Source organism: Leopardus geoffroyi, chromosome X (assembly GCF_018350155.1).
Source record: "Leopardus geoffroyi isolate Oge1 chromosome X, O.geoffroyi_Oge1_pat1.0, whole genome shotgun sequence".
Classification (NCBI taxonomy): Eukaryota; Metazoa; Chordata; class Mammalia; order Carnivora; family Felidae; genus Leopardus; species Leopardus geoffroyi.
This window is the reverse complement of record NC_059343.1, coordinates 74,810,660-74,834,892: the sequence shown is the minus strand read 5'-3', so window position 1 is coordinate 74,834,892 and position 24,233 is coordinate 74,810,660. Positions and strand designations below refer to the sequence as shown.

General features: G+C 37.4%; 1 long non-coding RNA gene across 1 annotated transcript; it reads left to right on the top strand.

Moving 5' to 3' along the window:
* Window positions 1–7,411: 7,411 nt before the first annotated feature.
* On the top strand, window positions 7,412–15,858 carry LOC123594833. Its single transcript, XR_006710899.1, has 3 exons — window positions 7,412–7,549; window positions 10,999–11,091; window positions 15,812–15,858. It is a non-coding gene; the product is annotated as an uncharacterized LOC123594833 (long non-coding RNA).
* The last annotated feature ends 8,375 nt before the right edge of the window (window positions 15,859–24,233 follow it).

The following is a 24,233-nucleotide window of genomic DNA, read 5'->3' as shown; positions in this document are numbered from 1 at the left end:
ATTCTGGCACCCGGGGCCATTACTTACCCAGTGAAAGAAGCCTCTAGAGTAGAATGAGGTGGTAAGTAAAAAAGGGAAAAGGCTTCCGCCAGCTCCACGGAGACGGCGATTGCTATAGCGGGTTCTACCGCCACAGCTTACAATCCGTGGAGCAGCTGGAGTCGTGGAGGCTGTCTCTAAGACTGTTCACAAAGCCGGGGTTGCCTGGGCTGCCTGTGTCGCCGCTGCTAAAGTCACCCCTCGCACTGTTTAAAGGCTGCTTTCTGCTTTGTCGTGCCGGTTTCTGCGCGTAGCTCGGGCTCATGGCTCCTGTTGCCCTGACCGTTCACCGTCTGTACTGAGCCTGTGCCAAGCCAGCCCTTTTCAAAGGCAAGGGGGAGGGACTAGATAGAGGGGAAGAAGGGGGAAAGAAAGGGGGTGAGTGAGTGGAGGGTGGGGATGGGGGGGGAGAAGTAAACCAGTGCCCGGGACGCCTGCTGGGAGGGGATGGCGCAACACCTATGGCTGGGTACCCCCCTCGGGTCCCCACTCTCTGCACTCCACATCTCCCGCAGCTCCAGGAACCCTCTCCCACACACACCCCTGGCTGACGGGGAATGGGGGAGAAGGGCGGGGGCGAGATGGAGGCAATCTTAGGAAGTTACTGTTTGCCGCCCCGCGAAGGCAGCACAATGTATGCTGGCTGCAGGCTCACGTGCTAGACCCGCTGCTGGGGAAACCGTTCTACTTTCCGGCTGCGCGTTTTGCAGAGTAAAAAATAGGGCATGCATTGCTCCTTTCGGTCCTCCACTCGCTTATGTCTTGGCTTTCTTTTAAGCTTAACTCACTCACATTATCTTACAGAAGTTTTATTTCATTTTTGTTATGTGTGCTTTTCTCCCGATCCGCCTGAATGCCCGGACTCCAGCTAGAGAACAAGCTTCCAGAAGCACCATTTTCTCATACAAAGGATACTTAAGGAAAACTAGTGGAAGTAGGGACAGGAGCCGGGCCAAATCGTAGTTGGAGCCAATAGACTGCGTCTCCATATATCATACTCAACTGTGAGCCACTTTCAGTACCTCGCTTGCCTTTCAGATTGATAGTCTGGGGTGGCAGAGAGGGGAATAAAGAGAAAAATCTAGTATTTGTCTACTCCAGATAGCAAGTACGTATGCGAATAAGCACGTCTCTGGCTTTAGGCTGCTTTAGCGAGGTCCAGCACTTCGACTGCCTGGGACCCAGCAGCATTGCGGGTGCAGACATTCCTGAGGTAGGAAAGGATGGAAGAGAGGGAGGAACCTAGCCCTATGCCCGCAAGACTGGTGCTTGCCAGCATGCTCAGGCTGACTAGTCAGTGACCCCAAGGTGGGCATAGACGAGCCAGGTCTCCCAAGAACACTAAAGCCTGGGGAGGCAGTTTGGCTGGCCTATGGCTCTGACGGGTCGTGGATATCTAGAAACAGGTCTAATTTTCCTGTTCCTGTCATGGGATTAAAAGCAAATAGCAACAACCAAAACCATCCCAGCTGGTCCTCTCTGATTTTTACTCCAAAAAGCAAGTCCTTCAATGTACCCAGAGGCCAAACAATGAATCAGGTGAATTTCTAAATTCCTCTTTAGAAAGGTGTAGGGTTTTAGGGGAAAAAATCCATTTTCCATGCTCAATCAAGAGAAAAATTTATCTTTCTAGTGCTCTGCTTTGTTTGAGGAGGAGGCTGTCTTTTCAGAAATAAGAGAAAAAAGTAGATAATGTTTTTGGGTGCCAAGACCACAGTATTCATTTTTATTTTTGTCTATTGAATGAAAGGGGGAATGTATCTGTGTAAGGTAGAACATCAAGAAGGAAAATAAAATTGCTAATTATCATGAGTTGATTTTCTCTAATAGCTTTTTTGTGGAAAGTTTTTGTTTTTAATGGAAGGGAAAATCTTTACAACTTATTTCCCTAGTATGTCCATCTCCATCTTCATAACTGCCTTCATTCCAAGTTCTGATATATTTTAAAGATTAGCTCTTTGGTTCAAATAATTCTCACATCACTTACCTTTTCCTTTTTTTTTAACATGTAAAGTTTCCATTGAGAGCGTAATTACCACTGCATTTCCGTCTGATCTTCATGAAAGAGGACACACTGAAATATTTACTATTACATTTTACTCCTCTTGTAACTCTTCTTTCATAATTCACAGGATCCAGCATATGCACTGTCCTCTTCTTGGTAGCTAGGAAAATATCTTGGAGATGAAATCAGAAGCTGTCAAATGGTTACAGTTCTGATATGTGGTTTGCACTTCTGGATAAGACTATGCCATAGAGAATGGCAGGAACTCAATGAAAATAAAATCACTGATTAATCCAGGACAGTGTGGCAAAGCCATGCCATGGAGGCACTCTCAGAGCACTGATAATCATTTATAACATGTACTTTAGACACTAATTAACTGATTTCTTAAAGTCTCCATCTAAATTCAATGCAGGAGGATAGAACTATTCAGTGAGTATTATGAAATATTTAGTTATCATCCTGACAGATTCAAGAGATTAATATTATTGTCTACATTTTACAGTTCCTGAAACTGAAGTTCATAGAGGACAGATAATTTGCACAAGACCATGGAGATGAAGAGTAACAGACTCTGGATTTCCATTCAGAGTGTCTTAACTCCTAAATTCAGCTACATGGTTGCTTTATAGTTAATCTGTATTATTCTATAATATACAGCACAGCGTTTAGTTTCAAGTGTATAGTCCAATAGAAAATTATCTCTGTAGAGTAGAAACATTACTTACAGACCAAGGAGACTACCAGTTGAACTAAGTAAACCAGAAAATCATCTGCAAATTTTAGTTTGCTGATAAGACTGACAGAAATCCACATCTGATAATAATGAAAATGTTTCCCATTTCTCTTTTCCTGTGTTCTGTCTGATGGTGGCATCAATGACCAATGGAATAACCAAAAGCCAGGACACCTGGCAAAAGCTCTTCTCTTAGTGTTCTAACTCTAAAAGGACTGATGGGAACTCAGCTGGATTTGTGTACAAAGAGCAGGACTCCTTCATTGAATGCCTTTTATGTACTATCAGTCGTATTAATCCTCAAAAACATTCTGTGGCATAGCTATTATTAGCTTCATTTTCTTTTTTTTTTAAGAAATGAGGAAACAGATGGGGCAACTGGGTGGCTCAGTCGGTTAATCGTCCGACTTCGGCTGAGGTCATAATCTCCCGGTTTGTGAGTTGGAGCCCCGCATTGGGCTCTGTACTGACAGCTCAGAACCTGGAGCCTGCTTTGATTCTGTGTCTCCTTCTCTCTCTGCCCCTCCCCCACTTGTGTTCTGTCTCTATCGAAAATAAATAAATGTAAAAAAAAATAAAAAAAGAAATGAGGAAACAGAGATTCAAAGGGACTAGATAAAATGCCCAAGGTTCTAAAAGTATAAATTATAGGTTGGGAAATTCAAACCCATGTCATTTCCACTCTGCTATGCTGACGCTCTGCATATGGTCCTCCAATTGTGTGGCTACAAATTTTCAGAATTTGCTTTACATTAGAAATTATATAATTAACCAAAACCCTCAAAAGTTAAAAGGGAACTGTATGAATTTGGTTTCTGGAGAAAATGGCATGAAGGAGCAATGATATATATTGCATTTTGTTTGTTCAGTCTTCCAGTTTGGAACTTGATACAGGGTTCTGCTAAAATCAGAAAAGGGAAATTATGGTAATGTGTACCCTATAAACATGGAAGTATGTCTAATTTATGAAGATTAATCTATGAAGCCATTATATAATTATAGAATAGATCCCAGAAGAGATTTCAAATACTTCAGTGGGTAAGGATGTTTATCAGGCTGGTAAGAATTGATGAAAACTGAGAAAGTGTTGATGTGAAGAGGGGTAGATCAGTCAGGGAGACCTAGTTTAAAAAAAAAGAGTCAAAGAGATGAGCATTGGTAGCTCTTTTTCATGTTCATTTTCATCTCACTAGTGAAACCACCAGTATGAGATATTTTTAGGTTTCAATTGCCCTTACATTGAAATACCCCTTATCAAGCAGTCTGATTGCAATTTGCCTTACCATGTACTCTGCAGAGAGAATGCACTGGTCATACAGATAGATGAGAACAGGTACTTTGCATCATTTGATAGTTATCTTGCATAAAATCCCATTCATCTTTGTGTTGTCCACAACTTGCACTGTACATTGTATATAAATATTACAATCAATAAATCATTGTTATTGACTAAGTAGGTGTGTATGTGGTCATAAAAATGTAAGACTGGATAAATTACATTGTGATATTTTTCAGTATTCAATATTAACCATCATTGGGGTGCCTGGGTGGCTCAGTTGGTTAAACATCTGACTTGGTTTGGCTCAGGTCATGATCTCATGGCTGGTGAGTTTGAGCCCCTGCACTGGGCTCCCTGCTGGCAGTGCAGAGCTTGTTTGGGATTCTCTGTCTCTTCCTCTCTGTCTCTGGCCCTCCCCCCTCCTACTCTATTTCTGTCTCTAGATAAATAAAAACAAAATATTAACCATCAGCAACAACTGCAATTAGGAGGAGGCAGTGATGCCCAGTGGTTCAGAAAAGAACTTTGGTGTTAGACCAAATTTGGATTTCTGGCTCTGGCATTTTCTTCCTTTCTTTTTTAATATTTATTTATTTATTTTGAGAGTGGCAGGGAGGGACAGAGAGAGGAGAGAGAGAACCCCAAGCAGGTTCTGCGTTGTCCTCTTGGAGCCCCCCGACCCCCGCGTGGAGCTCATCTCAGGAACCTGTGACCTGAACTGAAACTAAGAATAGGATGCTTAGCCAACTAAGCCACCCAAGCCCCCCTGGCTGTCACATTTTCTAGGTGTGTGGCTGTGGGCAAATTAATCTCTAGACCTGTATTGTGTAGTAAGATAGACCCTAGCCCAGCGCCTGAGTGGCTCACTCAGTTAAGCGGTTAAGCAACCATCTCTTGATTTTGGCTCAGGTCATAATCTCACAATTCATGCGGTTGAGTGGCCCAGTGGGGCTCTGTGCTGACAGTGTGGAGCCTACTTGGGATTCTCTCTCTCCCTGTCTCTGTGCCGCTCCCCCAATTGTGTGTGTGTGTGTGTGTGCTCTCTGTCTCTCTCAAACTTAATAAACATTAAAAAAAGATAGACATTAGCCACACGAGACTAGTGAGCACTTGCAGTGCGTCTAATCCAAATTGAGATGTGCTGTGAGTATAAAATACACACCCTATTTTGAAGACTTAGCACATGCACAGACACACGTGTATTTAAAATATATCATTAATATTTTTATTTTTATTTTTTATCAATAATATTTTTATATAAACTGTATGATGAAGTGATAACAGTTTGACTAATTGGTTAATCATATTATTAAAATATAATTTCACCTGTTTATTTTCAATATTTTAAATGTAGCTGCTAGAAAATTTTAAATTCCATATGTGACTTGAATTATATATATTTTACAATGAGCTATCCTAAAATGCTTCAATTTTGTTATCTAAAAATGGAGATGGGACACCTGGGTGGTTCAGTGGGTTAAGTAAGCATCCGACTTTGGTTCAGGTCATGATCTCATAGTTTTGGTCCATGAATTCGAGCCCTACATCGGGCTCTGTACTGACAGCTCAGAGATTGGAGCCTGCTTCTGATTCTGTCTCTCCCTCTCTCTCTGCCCCTTCCCCGCTCACATTCTCTCTCTCTTTCAAAAATAAATAAACATTAAAACATTTTAAATGGGGATATAACTTTATTTTCCTCAAATTATTGAGTAATATTTAAATAAGATAATGCACCTGAAATTCTTAGCACAGTGCCTCACATTAAGTTAAAAAGTTATCACTCTCCAAGAGTTAGTAAATAAAGATGTTAAGTAAAATTTAAAAATAATTAATGTTTATTTTTGAGAGAGAGACAGAGTGCAAGCTGGGGACGAGCAGAGAGAGAAGGAGACACAGAATCCGAAGCAGGCTCCAGGTTCTGAGCTGTCAGCACAGAGCCCAATGTGGGGCTCAAATTCAGACTGTGATATCATGACCTGAGTGGAAGTCAGACACTTAACCAACTGAGCCACCCAGGCACCCCAGAGACATCCATGCAGACTCCACACTCTCACTTCAGAACCCTATGCAGAGTTTGAACCCACGAACCTTGAGATCATGACTGGAGCCAAAATCAAGAGTCAGACATATAACTGACTGAGCCACCCAGGTGCCCCTTAAGTAAATTAAAAAAAAAAAAAAAGAAACTTAAACCCTATTGGATTAGGGACTACCTCAGGAGAAAACTTTACTTAAGAATTAATTTTATTTATTTATTTATGTATTTATTTATGTATTTATTTATTTATTTTTAAGTTATTATTTGATTCCAGTTAGTTAACATGTAGTGTAATATTAGTTTCAGGTGTAAATATAGTGATTCCACACTTCCATACAAGACCTGATACTCATCACAACAATTACTATTATTACATTTTATCCCAAGTGAAATCATTCTACTTCTCTTTCTTAGAACAACAGATATACATGTGTGCTTCTGGGAAGAGGAACAATATTGTGACACATAAAAGTGATTATGTGTATGGAAGTGCCCTGAAGAGTGAAAAGAACTTTCTCAATTCCAAACATTTTTACTATCATAATTTGTACAGACACTTTGACATTTAATTGGTGGATATTTCTAGCATTGAGGCATTCAAGTCACAAATGAAAATGAGGCTGAAATGGTGCAGGTACACAGAGGCAAATGAATTTCTGCAGAAGCTAAAGTTATAGGAATGGGAGAAAACTTGGTATTTAACCGGAGATCTATGTTTTCAGTAGTTTAACTACAGAAATACCATACCTGGCTGATAATAAAATGCATTGCTCCACTAGAAACACTAGAGAGTGCTGTTAGTGAGAGCTTAGAAGGATGTATAAAGTCCTCCAACACCATTTACCTTCTACATCACTATAGATGAGGAGACTTTTGTGAAGGGTGTACCTGTCAAAGGAAATTAGCATTTCTCCATTCCCTCTTGTACATGATTTGGAAGGTTTTTGTTTTGTTTTGGTTTTTCATGTTTTATTTTGTTTTGTTTTGTTTTGTTTTGTTTTGTTTTGTTTTAGTGCCAGGACTAGCCTTACAACGTTATCAAAATAATAAAATGTTAGAAATTTGCTATAATGCTTGGGAAAATAATTGGGAAAAGTTTTCAATGATTCCCTACTCTGAGGAAAAAAAAAGCCCAAGGAGGGGTTGAGAAATTCCCAAGAAAGGGCTTTCAATGAAGGAAAGATTTCAACAGGAATTCCTGACCACTCCAACAACCTCTGTAATTAAACAGGGGTAGGGAAATGCTTGGTAATCATGCCATATAAGACTCTCTCTCTCTCTCTCTCTCTCTCTCTCTCTCTCTCGTTCAGCTTGAATAGCTACCAACGCTTGCCGTGGACAGAAACTACAGCTGAAATTCTCTCATAGAAGCCTGAGAATGATGGCCTCATATGTATAGCTGAACTTTTACTGAAGCACTGAGCTCTGATGAATGCAATTAAGTGAGTAAAGGTATGTAGTGTTGTTTTCAGGGTTGTTGTTCCTACTAAAGAATCTGTTTCTCCTACTGTAGTCTTTTTTCTGCAGATGAGTAGTTACAAACTATATTGGATGAGGTTTTTCATCAGTGTGTTATTTACCTGTAATGTTATGAATGGACATGAGCAGGGAAAATTGTATCTTAAAAGCATGGCAAGATCATAATACTATTAATGGATTCTGTCCTTGTTTCCCAAGGACAGGTTTTAGCTTGAGTTATTCAGATGTTGCTTGGTGAGGTGAAAGAGTCAAAGAGGTTTTGGTTGCTGAGGAAACAAGAATTATTTTTTGTTATTTCTTTTAACATGGAGATTGAGTTTATTTTTTTCTTATTCTATCCAAACTTCTATGTTATCTCTTTTCAAGAAATAGGGGTCAGCTACTGCTCTAAATTTAGGTAGTACACACACATAAGAAAATAATAATATAATTTCTCCAAAGCAATAGATTAAGATTGATAAAAAATACACATTTTTAATTTTTTATGTTTATTTATTTTTGAGGTGGGGGTAAAGGCGGAGAGAGAGACACACACAGAATCTGAAGCACAGATACTGACGTGGGGCTCGAACTCGTGAGCTGCGAGATCATGACCTGAGCCGAAGTTGGACATGTAACTTATTGAGCTAACCAGACACCCCTAAAAATATACATTTTTAAAGAGTCCTGGGCTAATTGCATACCACTCAGAGCCTTCTTTATTTTTAGGCCTCTTTATTTCTATTATAAGGTATGACTATGAGCTAAGTAGACTTAACTTTTGTATAGTTTGTGAAATCAGTTATATTTCTTGATGTATGATAACAAATATACTGCGTATTCCATTGAAAGATGTAGAAAACCACTTTACTTTTTGTTTTCTAAACAACCATGGTTGTGGTTTAATCAACATAGCTTTTAATAAATGGCTACTTTGAGTCATTTTTCATTGACTAGAGTACTGCAGATACCTCATTTTAAATGATTAGTTATATGTTTAGATAATTAACATAGGATTTCTGCTTTCTTTTAAGATTGAATAATTTTTATTTTATCATTACTGAAAATTAGCTGAATGTCAGTTTCTGTAATTGGATAAAATATAAAAACCAAGAATTTTTCTCATTTGCCAAGACACAGCTGTTCTTCACTATTCCTTTTATATTTTCTTTCACGTAAAATGAAGATCAGTGATTCATTTTACTTTCATGTAAAAAAATGTCTTGAAATTTTCAATTAATTGTTCTTTGTTGATGGAGATCTAAATAAAGTGAAACCACAGATGCAATTTGGTACACTATTGATTTTTAATTAAGATTTTATTTTTAAGTAATCTCTACACCTAACATGGAACTTAAATTCACAACCCTGAGATCAAGTGTTGCATGCTCTACCAACTGAGTTAACCAGATGTCCTAGCACACTGTTGATTCTATTGTGCTTGTCTGACAGGCTACATAGTGAAGGAAGAGTGTTTGGAGCATATAAGGGTTATCATACAACATAGTATAACACAAAATTGGCAATGAAAATAATGTATTGTTCCTGTATTCCTTCTACTGTGAATGTTGTTATTATCAGTAGGCTCCATCTTCTCTAGTTCTGTTACTGTTCTTCAAAGCACTAAAAGGAGCTTTACTTTCAAACTGAATTTAATTCTGCCATATCAAAGAATCCTTTAAAAGTCTCCACCATGTCAACTAAGGAGTTTTCAGATTCAGTGTCCTTTCAGACCAGGTGTCTTGAGGTGAATCTAACAAATACAAGTCTTATTCCAAGTCTAATTCTAGTGATCTAATTTGTACAATTAGCCATCTACCTTAGTTATCTGATTGACACCACTATTACCACTAGTACATACTGCTAGTACCAGTGTGGAGGTTCTGATACGCACTTGGAGCATTGCCTAGTTTCAACTGGTCCATTTCACTGGTGCTCTAGGTTCAGTATCAGTGAAATATTACCTGCTTGGCTGAGGGTCATGATCCCAACAGGACAGCCTTCTAGACTTTCCTTTAAGTACCAAATAACTTATGACTGCAGCCTCACATTTCATGTATTACATTCTTGGACCATTTATTCTATAGAAGATGCTGAAGTGGCTAGGCTATGTTGGTAAGCCTTTGTAATTCATCACAACAAATAATGATATGTTAATCAAAGATGTTTATAATTTTTGAACAGTGCAACTGAATTACTTAACACATACAATTCCATTCCCATCAGTTATAAATTATTCTCCCAAAGTAACCATAGGAATGTAACAGTCAGAATAATTTCAATAAAATATCTAAAAAATGTGAAATTAACTTTTTTCATAAACTTGTTAAATGACAGAGGTTTCCAAATGTTCTATGAATTATTAAAATTACTCCTGTTTTTGTATAAGGATCACTTGTGGTGAGTAGCCTAAATGGTTCTGAAAAGGCAACAATATTTTAAAAATGCATTTACAAGAGAAGGTGTGTGGTAACTTTGAAGTGTGTATCAACTGGTGACATAGACAATGAAATGTATATTTTCAGTTAGTCAAGGTCCTCAAGAATTATATACTTATATTAAAAGTTTTAACTGTATCTGTCAGTTATTTTTATAAACTAACATTTATGGAGAATTAAATGATACTATAGTTTGTACCATTGGTACTCTGTGCCATTCTAGTCTCTTTTTCTTCAAAAGTCTTTCTGGGTTAATAATGCTTAAAAGTTATATAACTTAAAAACTTTTTCTGAATTATAGTGCCTGCTTCTTATACTTTACAGAACTGTGACATGAGATGCAGTCTAGACTTGTAAATTGTCAGATAAACAATATCTTTATTGTAACATTAGATTTGCTTTACCAAGAAGCTCTAAATTATAGTCCAGTAAACTCTTAAAATTAACTTGGCTTTTTCAACTAATAATAAATTAAAAGAGATCCAAAAACTATAAGATAAGTCTTTTGTCTTAAAGGTATGTGTGAGAATTAGTAACCTGGATTGGATCTTTAGGAGAAGGAGAAGGAAAAAGGTATGAAGAACAGGCAACCTTGGGATCCTGAGGAAGGGAAGGCAGTACAGTGGAAAAACAACTCAGGAGGCCAGAGGACAAAGATGGTGTGTGTGCTGTGGCTAAGGTCCCCTAGGGGGCAGGAGAGGAACATGTTAGACTTGGGGGAGGTAGGGGTGCTGTCCAGATGGGAAACAGGTTTATTTAGAGTAGGACCACCTGTGTCTTCGTACGCAATATGTGTGGTTAGTTTGCAGTGGGAGCTTATGAAGAGTTAATTCAACCAGGGAACCCTTATCAAATAGTATAAAAAATACTGCTAAGCAGTTTTAAAAGCATCTCTCTGGACTCTTCAAACCCGTCTGCCCATAATGATGAGCTAATCCTATTGCATATAGCTATGTTATACTACTGACATTCATGTTACCCTTTATGTACTGCTTCCCAGAACAGACCAGACTCCATTACAAAACTGGGGATAGGAAGAGCAATATATGGACAAAAGAATGAAAGAAAAGCAGTCACTGAGGGAAAAGAAAATCGGAGGTAAGTATAGCTGTATTATTCACCCACTTATTTGTTAGTTCATTTACTCATGAATAACCAAATATTTAATGAAAAACTATATATTCAAGACACATTTTAGGCAAATTCATTCCTTAAATAGCCTTTCCATCTCACCTGTATTTTATAGATCTAGATAGTGAGTTATATAATGTTGAGTAATATATATATATATATATATGTACATATATGTATGTATATATATTATATTATTTATTATATATTTATTATATATTATATTATATTATATTATATTATATTATATTTGTTACGTTATATTATATTATATTATATTATATTATATTATATTATATTATTATATTGAGGGAGGCAGGGAGAAGGGATTTATAATATCAATTAATTTGCAGAAAATAAATATCCTTTTCTACTCTATCTCCATTATAACTTACATCATTCCTGAGGAGCCATTTGCCCTCACATACATTGCAAAAGTAAAATGAATCCCATATTGGAGCGCCTAGGTGGCTCAATTGGTTAAGCATTCATCTCTTGATTTTGGCTCAGGTCATGATCTCATGGTTTGTGAGATCTAGCCCTGCGTTGGTCTCTATGCTGACAGCGCAGAGCCTGCTTGGGATTCTTTGTCTCCCTCTCTCTCTCTGCCCCTCCCCTTGGTGCTCTCTCTCTCTCAAAAATAAACATTAAAAAAATGAATATACTTTATATAACAACAATGGCATGAGATGTAGTCTCTATGTGTGTGTATACATAAATATGTATACATAGATAAAATGATAGATTTATGGATATCGAGATATAGATATAGATATAGATATAGATATAGATATAGATGTGTAGTTTTGAAACAGTATGTTCCTATTTCACAGAGTAAAATGTTCAGTAAAATTCACCAACAAAAAAAAAAAAAAAAAAAAAAAAAAAAAAAAAAAAAAAAAGAAACAGTATGTTGTTGCAATGTAGATCATTTGAACAGCCACACAGTGATCAAATGACTGATATAAACAGAGTCAGATTTACTATAAAGCTAATGAAGTTTAAGCTTAAGACACCTCACTTGTATAGACCTTAGAAGAGACCTGAAAATCATTGTCATATGAAGGAATAATCAAATGATATGCAGCCAAAAAATGTTGGAAAGAATTATTTTAGACATATGTCAAGCAGTTTGTTAACACACATATACTATTCTGTTGGATTTTTCAATGTTTGTGATATCAGCTTTTATAAATTTGTCCTTTGTTGTGATTATTTTTCTCTATAAATTAATATTTTTTAAACCAAATTATATTATTAATTTTGTATCATTTTGTTAAAGACAGCCCCTATGTATAAGTTTAAGACTCCACAATACCATTACTTGCTCCCTATGTATCCATGTCCAAAAACCTCCCTTTTATTTTTCCCAAGTAATTAAAAATATTCTTAAAAGTGAAATTTAAATTATAGGCTTGAGTCTTTACTAAGTGCATTAATTTAGACCTACAAAATAACTTCAATTTTTAATTCTGAATTTTTTAAGTTTATTTATTTATTTTGAGAGAGAGAGAGAGAAAGTAGGGGAGGGGCAGAGGGGGGGGGCGGAGAGAGAGAATCACAAGCAGGCTCTGCAGCTCCAGTGTAATGCCCTATACAGGGTTCGAACCCATGAACCACGAGATCATGACCTCAGCTGGAACCAAGAGTTGAACACTTAACTGACTGAGCCACTGAAGCGCCCATAATTCTGAAAAATTTTTAATCATTTCTGTAGCTATCTAGAATATGATTCTTGACCACATCTGCAACTAAGTGGAACATTGAAACAAAACATTTATACACATGAGGAAGATATTTTGGTCTTTTAATTAAGGGACAAAAAGCATGCAATCTGTACAATATGGAGCTCAGTAAAGTAGGAGTGGCCATTATCATCTTGGAAATCATAGAATTTGCTCAAGTTTTGGGTTTTGGGTCCTAAGACATTTTTCTTGTCACATAATCATCTGTCATGTTTAAAGGATATACGAAATTCCTGAGAAATCAAACAAAATGGAATTTTATATTGAACATAAGATAGGAAAGTATCAAATCAATCTTTCTTTCAAGTTCTATGATGACAATACTCCTTAGGATTAGATTTTCCTCCACTTTCAACTGCTAAATATATTACATTTCACAAATAAAGAACATTAGTCAAATGTCAAATGTGAAATGATGACAATACTCCTTAGGATTAGATTTTCCTCCACTTTCAACTGCTAAATATATTACATTTCACAAATAAAGAACATTAGTCAAATGTCACTTTGTTATTTTTAAATGGCAAAATACTGGAAGCAATGCTGCAATTTTATCTACTCCAATTGAAATTCTGTACCATAATTTACAATCTGCTCTAAGAAGAAAAATGGAATTATAATTTAAATTCACTTTAATAAGGTGGATGAGATTATTTTATGAAATAAAAAGTAATTAGATTTAGCAGATAATAATAGCCCATGAATCTATGAATTGCTTTTATGTTTGTTGTAATACTTCACATTGTATTTTTCAGTTAAAAATGTTGATACTTGTATAAGAGAAAGAACAACTTGAAATTGATTTGTTAAAATGGACCTTTAGTTAAAATGTGATTAGATCTTGAGTTTTATCCCTTGGGACAGTTTAAGTAAATTATGTGTTTAGAAGTATGGTTAAGGATGTTAATTAATAATGATGAACAGGCATGCTGCCCACATATGCATATGATCCTGCTTGCTTCTTAAAAAAAAATAGCAACAGTGATGGATTCCCTTTATCATAAAAAAAAAAGACATTTGTTAGAGAGTTGGTTAATGACAAAGGGCATAGTGGGAAATAAAATATGTTTTCTGTACAAAATTAGCTGTTCCATATGTGACTCAAATCCATGTCTTTGGACTCAGTTGGTATTTTCTAAATTGAAAGTGCTCTTGTTATACTAATGAACCTCAATATAATGAAAAATACTAAGTTTAAAAGAATAAGCTTCTTTAACTTGTTAAAATGAATGCAGACTATTAAACAAGGATGCCAAACACGTACTAACACTTGGAATCACAATGGCAATAGGGAGAAAAAATTGTCATTCTCTATTTTCTTCCTGATATTTGTTCATACATGTAGAGAATGCCATAAGTTAACATTTGGTAGTATACTGGCCAAGTGCTGATAATACTAATAACTGTAAAAGATGATAGAGGGACTCAAGAAAAAAAATAATATAAAGATCAGAAGTGCTGGATATTGCTAAAATACTATGTATGCATGTTCACACACACACACACACACACACACACACACACACAAATGGAAACCTAAGAAGTCTAGTAAGTTATCTATTCTGAAATATTTGGTGCAGAATCAGAGGCTATGCACCACCAAATCTAGTATTGGGGAATCAACAAATCTAAAGTGGGCAATTAATTTGAGTCTTTGATCATTCAAGTGATCTTAAGACCCAGTGCAAGACAACTAAGCAGATCCATCAGTTTGCTTATTAAGCTGCCTTAAGGATTCATTTAGACAACCATATGTCCCTTGCAAATACTTAATGGCTAAGTGATACCTTTACTTAGGATATTTTTTTCTAAACTGTGTTCCTTGGATTTGTAATTAATATTAGCTTTAAAGGCTCAGAGATATATTGCAGCAAAGTTCAAGGTGTTCTAACCCAGAATTACCCCAAATTAATTGCCTGTGCATTTTTTCTTTTCTTTTTAACAGTGACATCTACTATTGTTCTCACCCACTTTTGAGACATGGTACTTTTATTACTGCTGAGAAAGAATATGAAAGAATAGATGAAAATTACTTACATAATGAAGAAAAACAACAAGAGAGAAACTGAGGCCCAATTATGTTTGGAATCACTCCTTTATGTCTCTAAATTTCACATTTTTAATTTTAATGTATGAAATTACACAATATTATATTTTATTTAAAAAAATAACGTTTATTCCTTTTTGAGAGACAGAGAGAGACAGAGCATAAGCAGGCGTGGGGCGGAGGGAGAAGGAGACAAGAATCCTAAGCAGGCTCCAGGCTGTGAACTGTCAGCACAGATCCTGGCATGGGGCTCAAGCCCACAAACTGTGAGAGGAAGTCAGATGCCCAACCAACCTGAGCCACCCAGGCGCCCCATACAATATTATATTTTAAATGATTAAATCAATTTATAGATTTAAGTAGCAATTCTTTAAGGTATAGACATTTGGACTAGAGAGGTTTTACTATGCACCAAAACATGAATACAAGAGAAGCAATATCAGTTACTTGGTCAAAGTACAATTTCTGCTAAATTACATTCTGCTAAATTAAAATGCCCTTATAGCATCCACTACATATAGTTTTCTTTCACTCATGCCTCAAATCTATGTTATGTTGTCTTATGTTATTTTGTTGCTAAGGAGAGCCCTTGAGATGACTGATACACTGGTTTGAAAAGTGACTGTAGATGATAGTCATAGCATAAATGAAACTCGCTTTACTTGATCCTAAGTTCTTTGTTAATTGTCTTTATTTGGTTAAGAGATTAACACTTTTTATAGTCAACAGATCAACTCATTGATCTGTCATAGACCAATTTCATATTATAGATTATTGGCATGCTAGGTGATTATGGTGTGACATATCAATTTAGGCTGTTGACAGTCAACCATGGACACTAAACCACATATTTATTTTTATTTACTTTTATCTTTTTAGTATTTATTTTTGACAGAGAGAGAAACAGGATGCGAGTGGAGAGGGGCAGGAATAGAGGAACATGCAAAATCCGAAGCAAGCTCCAGGCTCTGAGCTTTCATCACAGAGCCAGATGCATGGCTTGAACTTACGAACCATGAGATTGTGACCTGAGCTGAAGGCAGAAGCTTAACATATTGAGCCATCCAGACACTCTTAAAGCCTCGCATTTAAATCACTGTTTCCTTTGGTTAGATTACAAAATAATGATCAACATATTAGATGTTGAAAGTAAAACTTACTTTTATTACTTTTATTAAATTCTCCACAGGAAATAATATACGTAATAGATCAATGACGTTTGCAATTTAATTCTGTTTATCAGAGTCCTTTTTGAAAAATAGTAAAGGAATTTATAATACTCACTTTGTCATTTCTAACTTTGTCATTTCTATTTTTTAATATAATTTATTATCAAATTGGTTTACATACAACACCCAGTGCTCATCCCAACAAGTGCCATCCTCAATGCCCATCACCCACTTTCCCCTCTCCGCCATCCCCCATCAACCCTCATTTGTTCTCAGTACTTAAGAGTCTCATGGTTTGCCTTCCCCCTTCTCTGTAACTTTTTTTCCCTTCCACTCCCTCATGGCCTTCTGTTAAGTTTCTCAAGATCCACATATGAGTGAAAACACATGGGATCTGTATTTCTCTGAACTGACTTACTTTACTTAGCATAATACCCTCCAGTTCCATCCACATTGCTGCAAATGGCCAGATTTCATTCTTACTCATTGCCAAATAGTTTTCCGTTGTATATATAAACCACATCTTCTTTATCCATTCTTCACTTGATGGACAGTTAGGCTCTTTCCATAATTTGGCTATTGTTGAAAGTGATGCTATAAACATTGGGGTACAAGTGCCTCTATACATCATCACTCCTGTATCCCTTGGGTAAATTCCTAGCAGTGCTATTGCTGGGTCATAGAGTAGTTCTATTTTAATGTTTTTGAGTAACCTCCACACTGTTTTCCAGAGAAGCTGCACCAGTTTGCATTCCCACCAACAGTGCAAGAGGGTCCCCATTTCTCCACATCCTCACCAGCAGCTCTATAGTCTCCTGATTTTTTCATTTTAGCCACTCTGACCTGCATGAGGTGGTATCTCAGTGTGGTTTTGATTTGTAATTCCCTAATGATGAGGGACATTGAGTATCTTCTCATGTGTCTGTTGGCCATCTGGATGTCTTCTTTAGAAAAGTGTCTATTCATGTCTGCAACCCATTCTTCACTGGATTATTTGTTTTTCAGATGTAGAGTTTGGTGAGTTCTTTATAGATTTTGGATAATAGCCCTTTGTCTGATATGTCATTTGCAAATATCTTTTCCCATTCTGACGGTTGCCTTCTAGTTTTGTGAGTGGTTCCTTTGCAGTGCAGAAGCTTTTTATCTTGATGAGGTCCCAATAGTTAATTTCTGCTTTTAATTCTCTTGCCTTTGGAGATATCTCGAGTAGGAAATCGCTGCAGTTGAGGTCAAAGAGGTTGTTTCCTGCTTTCTTACCTAGGGTTTTGATGGTTTCCTGTCTCAAATTCAGGTCCTTCATTTTGAGTTTATGTTGTGAATGGTGTAAGAAAGTGGTCCAGTTTCATTCTTCTGCATGTTGTTGTCCAGTTCTCCCAGTACCATTTGTTAAAAAGACTCTCTTTTTTCCACTGGATACTCTTTCCGGCCTTGTCAAAGATTAGTTGGCCATACATTTGTGGGTCCAGTTCTGAGGTCTCTCTTCTATTCCATTGGTGTATGTATCTATTTTTGTGCTAATACCATGATGTCTTGATGATTAAAGCTTTGTAGTAGAGGCTAAAGTGTGGGATTGTGAAGCCTTCTGCTTTGGTTTTCTTCTTCAATATTACTTTGGCTATTTGGGGTCTTTTGTGGTCCCATAAAAATTTTAGGATTGTTTTTTCTAGCTTCAAGAAGAATGCTTGTGCCATTTTCATTGGGATTGCATTGAATGTGTAGATTGTTTTGGGTACTATTGACATATTAACAATATTTATTCTTCTAATTCATGAGCATGAAATATTTTTCCATTTCTTTGTGTCTTCTTCAATTTCATTCATAAGCTTTCTATAGTTTTCAGCATACAGACCCTTCACATCTTTGGTTAGGTTTATTCCTAGGTGTTTTATGCTTCTTGGTGCAATTGTGAATGGGATCAGTTACTTTATTTATCTTTGTGTTGCTTCATTATTGGTGTATAAAAATGCAACTGATTTCTGTCCATTAATTTTGTATCCTGTGACTTTGCTGAACTCATGTATCAGTTCCAGCAGACTTTTGGTGGAGTCTGTCAGGTTTTCCATGTAGAGTATCATGTCGTCTGTGAAAAGTGAAAGTTTAACTTCATCTTTGCCAGTTTTGATGCTTTTTATTTGCTTTTGTTGTCTGATCTCTGATGCTAGCACTTCCAACACTATGTTAAACAACAGTGGTGACAGTGGACAACCCTGTTGTTTTTCCCCCTTGTGGATGATATTAGCTGTGGGCTTTTCATAAATGGCTTTTATGATGTTTAAATACATTCCTTCTATCCCGACTTTCTCAAGCATTTTCATTAAAATAGGATGCTGTATTTTGTCAAATGCCTTTTCTGCATCTATTGACAGGACCATGTGGTACTTATCTTCTCTTTTATTAATGTGATGTATCACAGTTATTGATTTCCAAATATTGACGCAGCACTGCAGCCCAGGAATAAATCCCCGTTGATCATGGATCTTGTTTATTTTTTTAAATCCATTCTTATATCCTATGTCTTTTAATTGGAGCATTTAGTACATTTACATTTAGTGTTAATATTGAAAGATATAGGTTTAGAGTCATTGTGATGTCTGTAGGTTTTATGTGTGTAGTGTTGTCTCTGGTACTTTGTGGTCCTTGCAACATTTCACTCACAGAGTCCTCCTGAGGATCTCTTGTAAGGCTGGTTTACTGGTGACAAATTATTTCAGGTTTGTTTGTTTGGGAAAACCTTTATCTGTCCTTCTATTATGAATTACAGGCTTACTGGGTAAAGGATTCTCGGCTGCATATTTTCTCTGTTCATCACATTGATGATTTCTTGCCATTCCTCTCTGGCCTGTCAAGTTTCAGTAAGTAGGTCTGCTACTACCCTTATGTGTCTACTTTTGTATGTTAAGGCCTGTTTATGCCTAGCTGCTTTATAAATTCTCTCTTTATCCTTGTTTTATGCCAGTTTCACTATGATATGTTATGCAGCAGATCCATTCAAGTTACGTCTGAAGGGAGTTCTCTGTGCCTCTTGGATTTCAATGTCTGTTTTCTTCCCCAGATCAGAGAAGTTCTCAACTATGATTTGTTCGAGTATACCTTCAACCCGTTTCTCTCTCTTCTTCTGGAATTCCTATAATACAGTTATTGTTCTGCTCAATTGCATCACTTAGTTCTCTAATTCTCCCCTCATATTCCTGGATTTTTTTATCTCTCTTTTTTGCAGCTTCCTCTTTTTCCAAAATTTTATCTTCTCATTCACCTATTCTACTCTCTGCCTCTTCAATCCGTCCTGTGGTTGCCTCCATTTTATTTTGCACCTCATTTATAGAATTTTTAATTCATCATGACTATTTTTTCTTCTGTGGTATCTGCAGTATTAGATTCTTTTCTGTTTTCTATACCTTTTTCAAGCCCAGCCATTAATCTTATGACTAATATTCTGAATTTTTTTTTCAGTTATGTTGCTTATATCCGTTTTGATAAATTCTTTAGCTGTCACTTATTCCTGGAATTTCTTTTGAGGAAAATTTTTCCATTTCATCATTTTGGCTAGTTTTCTGTCCCTTGTGAGTTTTAAAAGCTTGTTATGTGCTCTGCACCTGTGAGCACTGCTATATTAAAGGGGGGGTCATACACTGTCCAGGGCCTGTCCCTTCAGGAGGTGTTTTTCAGAGAGTGTTACTTGCTCTCTATTATGTGATTTTGGTTATTTTATTTCTCTACTCATAGTGATGTTTTAGACTCTCCATAAGGTATGCTTTGACTTATTCCTTGAAGTAGCCCTGGAGAGGAAAACAAACAGACAAATGGGAAACAAAAACACGCAAACACACTGACAAATAAAACAAAGGGAAAAAACACAAACAAACAAATAAAAAATCCAAAAATAAAAAAACAGAAACACCAGCTACAAGTAAAGTACAGGGTGGAAGCAGTGCTGGTGGAAGAACACATAAAAAGAGAGAAATGACAGGGGCGGCAACAAAGAGAAAATAAACATTGACCAGGCAGAGAGACTAAATGACTTAATCCAGAGAGAGAGAAAGGAAAATAAAGAAGGAGGCGGGGAAAAAAAATGAAGATGAAGTTACACAGACAGAGAAACTATAGGGCTTGATTATTCCAGAGAGAGAGAAAGGAAAGTAAGGAAAGAGGCGTAGAACATGTATCAAGAGAATGGATTAAATATGTCTGTTTAGGGGCGCCTGGGTGACTCAGTCGGTTAAGCATCTGACTTCAGCTCAGGTCACAATCTCGCGGTCCATGAGTTCGAGCCCCACATCGGGCTCTGGGCTGATGGCTCAGAGCCTGGAGCCTGCTTCCGGTTCTGTGTCTCCCTCTCTCTCTGCCCCTCCCCCGTTCATGCTCTGTCTCTCTCTGTCTCAAAAATAAATAAAAAACGTTAAAAAAAATATGTCTGTTTAAACAAACCAAAAACCAGAGTAACCAGCCTAAAGGAGGGAAGAGATAAGAAGGAGAAAAGGAAGGGAAAATATACCTAAATAACAAGAAAAGTCCTGGAGTTAATCCAGGCTATGCAGCAGTGTTGCTTTGGAGGACGGGGCCATCTGGTTCCATGGCATCTATCCTGCTCCATTAGATATGCAGTTACCAGGTGCAGAGGGGCGTGGCTTGGTGTAAGCTGGTCCAACTTCCACTGTGAGCCCCATGGACTGATCCCTGAGGCCCCACCTGGATGGGGGGGCAGAAAATGGCAATCCCCCAGACTCTTCTCCATGGACCTGGTGGACTCCATTCAATTCATCCTCACTGTGCTGGGGTCACAGACAGGGTGGTCCTTTTCACTCTGCTGACTTCCCTGCCCCAGCACTTGGCTAGGATTCAAACTGCTGCTCTGTGTGCTCCAGCACTGGGGAAGCACCTTTCTGTACAGCCCGATATGTGGTACCAACTGGTTTTGTCTGTACTGCAGCACTTCAGGGAGGACCACCTTCTGTTGTGGACTGCGCCCATGACCTAGCCACTGAGTTCGGGGGTGGTGGACTCAGGAATGCTTTGTCCTGTCCCACAGCCCTCCAGGGGAGAGGACCACTTTCTCCTGCTGAGGACTGTGCCCTCTACCTAGCCACTGAGCTCAGGAGTGGCGGATGTAGGCAGGCTTTGTCCTATCATGCAGCACTCCAGGGAGGAAGTCACTTTCTCCTACTGCAGACTGCATCCCTGACCTACCACTGAACATGAGGGTGGCTCCCCTACTCCCCAGGTGCGTGAACAGGGCAGTCTGCTCCAGTTCAATGAAAGCCCAGCAGTTAAAGAGTCCCAGTCCGAGGTTTTTCTCTTGTCCAGATATAGCCCTACACTTCCCCAGCCACTCTTTCTCTTCCCTTTGTCTCTCCACAGAAGGGGATCCTTCCCCTCCGTGTCTACATGGCCTGTTTTATCTCCTCCAGTTCACTATCACCCACTTATAGTCCATCAAGATTGTCCTGATGTCTCCTTTTTAGACTCAGTCTCTTTTCCTTCCATACCCTCAGGGTTCAAAGTCCTTTGGCTTCAGCCTGTCCTTGTTTCAGGACACAGGAGGTAAAGATCCCCCTACTTCCCTGCCATGTTGGCCAACCTCCTCCTTTTGATTCTTAAGACTGAAAAGGTGCAGTTTTTGTCTTAACTTAGTTAAGATTGTAGACACACACAATTTTATTTTGCCACATATTACAATTTTTAGTGAAGAAGCAGGTAATTTATACACGTGTGATCTACGTAATTTGGTAATCTTAAACCACTTTACATTCACTGTAGCTTTAGTTACTGTAAACTAAATCCTTTTTTTTTTTTAGATATTCACAGCTCCTGTCGCCACCAGTGGGTACCTGTATGTGTTGATTAGTGAAGATTCTGGCTAACTTTTCTTTCTATTTGCCATATATGAACTCTAGTTGATGACTCTGGTCACAAGAGGTATATTCTGTATATGAAATTTCCAAAATATCTTTATAATTCTTATAATTCATAATCCTGTTATCTCCCCCAAATAAGCTAAACTTCATTTTTTGAACACTTTTGATTATTAATTTATCATTTTTTTTCAAATATATGTAGAAGTTGTAACTCTGTAGTAAGTATCACATATAGCTTTAAAAAACTCATAGAGAGGCATCTGGGTGGCTCAGTTAGTTGAGTGTTGATTTTGGCTCAGATCATGATCTCACAGTTGGGGAGTTCAAGCCATGCATCAGGCTCACTGCTGTCAGTGCAAAGCCTGCTTCAGATCCTCTGTCCCCCTCTTTCTCTGACACTCTCTCTTTTTTTCTCTCTCTTAAAAATAAATAAACATTAAAAAGAAACCACATGAATATATGTTTGCCTCTAAGAAACTCAATGCAATTCCTATCAAAATAACACCAGCAGAATTCACAGAGCTAGAACAACAATCCGAAAATTTGTATGGAACCAGAAAAGACCGTAAATAGCCAAAACAATCCTGAAAAAGAAAACCAAAGCTGGAGGCATCACAACTCTGGACTTAAATCTCTATGACAGAACTGTAATCATCAAGACAGTGTGGAAATGGCACAAGAACAGACATATAGATAAGTGGAACAGAATGGAGAACCCAGAAATAGACCCACAAAAGCATGGCCAACTAATCTTTGAGAAAGCATGAAAAAATATCCAATGGAAAAAAGACTGTCCCTTCAGCAAATGGTGTTGTGAAAGCTGGACAGCGACATGCAGAAGAATAAACATGGATCACGTTCTTAAACTGTACACAAAAATAAATTCAAAATGGATTAAAGACCTAAATGTAAGACAGGAAGTCATCAAAATCCAACAGAAGAAAACAGGCAACAAGCTCTGTGACCTCAGCCATAGCAACTTCTTACTTGACATGTCTATGGAGGCAAGGGAAACAAAAGCAAAAATCAAGTATTAAGACTTCATCAAGATAAAAACCTTCTGCATAATGAAGGACACAATCAGCAAAAGTAAAAGGCAACTGACAGAATGGGAGAAAATATTTGCAAATGCCATATCAGATAAAGGGTTAGTATCCAAATCTATAAAGAACAGATCAAAATCTACTCCCAAAAAACAAATAATCCAGTGAAGAAATGGGCAAAAGTCATGAACAGACACTTTTCCAAAGAAGACATCCAGATGGCTAAAGACACATGAAAAAATGCTCTACATCACTCATCATAATGTAAATACAAATCAAAGCCACAATGAGATACCACCTCACACCTGTCAGAACGGCTAAAATTAACAACTCATGAAACAACAGATGTTGGCGAGGATGCAGAGAAAGAGGAATCCTTTTGCACTGCTGTTGGGAATGCAAACTGGTGCAGCTAATTTGGAAAACAGTACGGAGGTTCCTCCAAAAAGTAAAAAATAGAAAAATACAACCCAGAATTTGAACTACTAGGTATTTATCCAAAGGATACTGGAGTGCTGTTTTGAAGGGGCACATGCACCCTAATGTTTATTGCAGCACTATTGACAATAGCCAAAGTATGGATAGAACCCAAATGTCCATTGACTGATGAATGCATAAATAAGATGTGGTATATATATATGGTATATATACACAGTGGAATGTTACTCGGCAATCAAAAAAAAATGAAACGTTGTCATTTGCAACACCATGGATGGAACTAGTGTGTATTATGCTAAGTGAAATAAGTCAGTCAGAGAAAGACAAATATCACATGAATTCACGAATACATGGAATTTAAGATACAAAACATATGAACATAAGGGAAGGGGAGCAAAAATAATATAAAAACAGAGACGGAGAGGAACCATAAGAGACTTAAACACAAAGAACAAACTGAGGATTGCTGGAGTGGTGTTGGGTGGGGGGATGGGCTAAATGCGCAAGAGGCATTAAGGAGCACACTTGTTGGGATGAGCATTGGGTGTTATAAGTATGTGATGAATCACTAAATTCTATTCCTGAAATCATTATTGCACTATATGTTAACTAATGTGGATTTAAATTTAAAAAAATAATTGATTAAAAATGTAGGACACTTATGATCTGTGCTTAGTGCTTAAAGGGATAATAGACAAGTGATGAGATGTGAAGAATTTAAAAAAGAATTTCATTTTTATTTATGAGTCTTTAACTCTATTTCTGAGATTGACTCTAAGTCCATTCAGACACAGGCCCTTTCCCTCCATCTATAA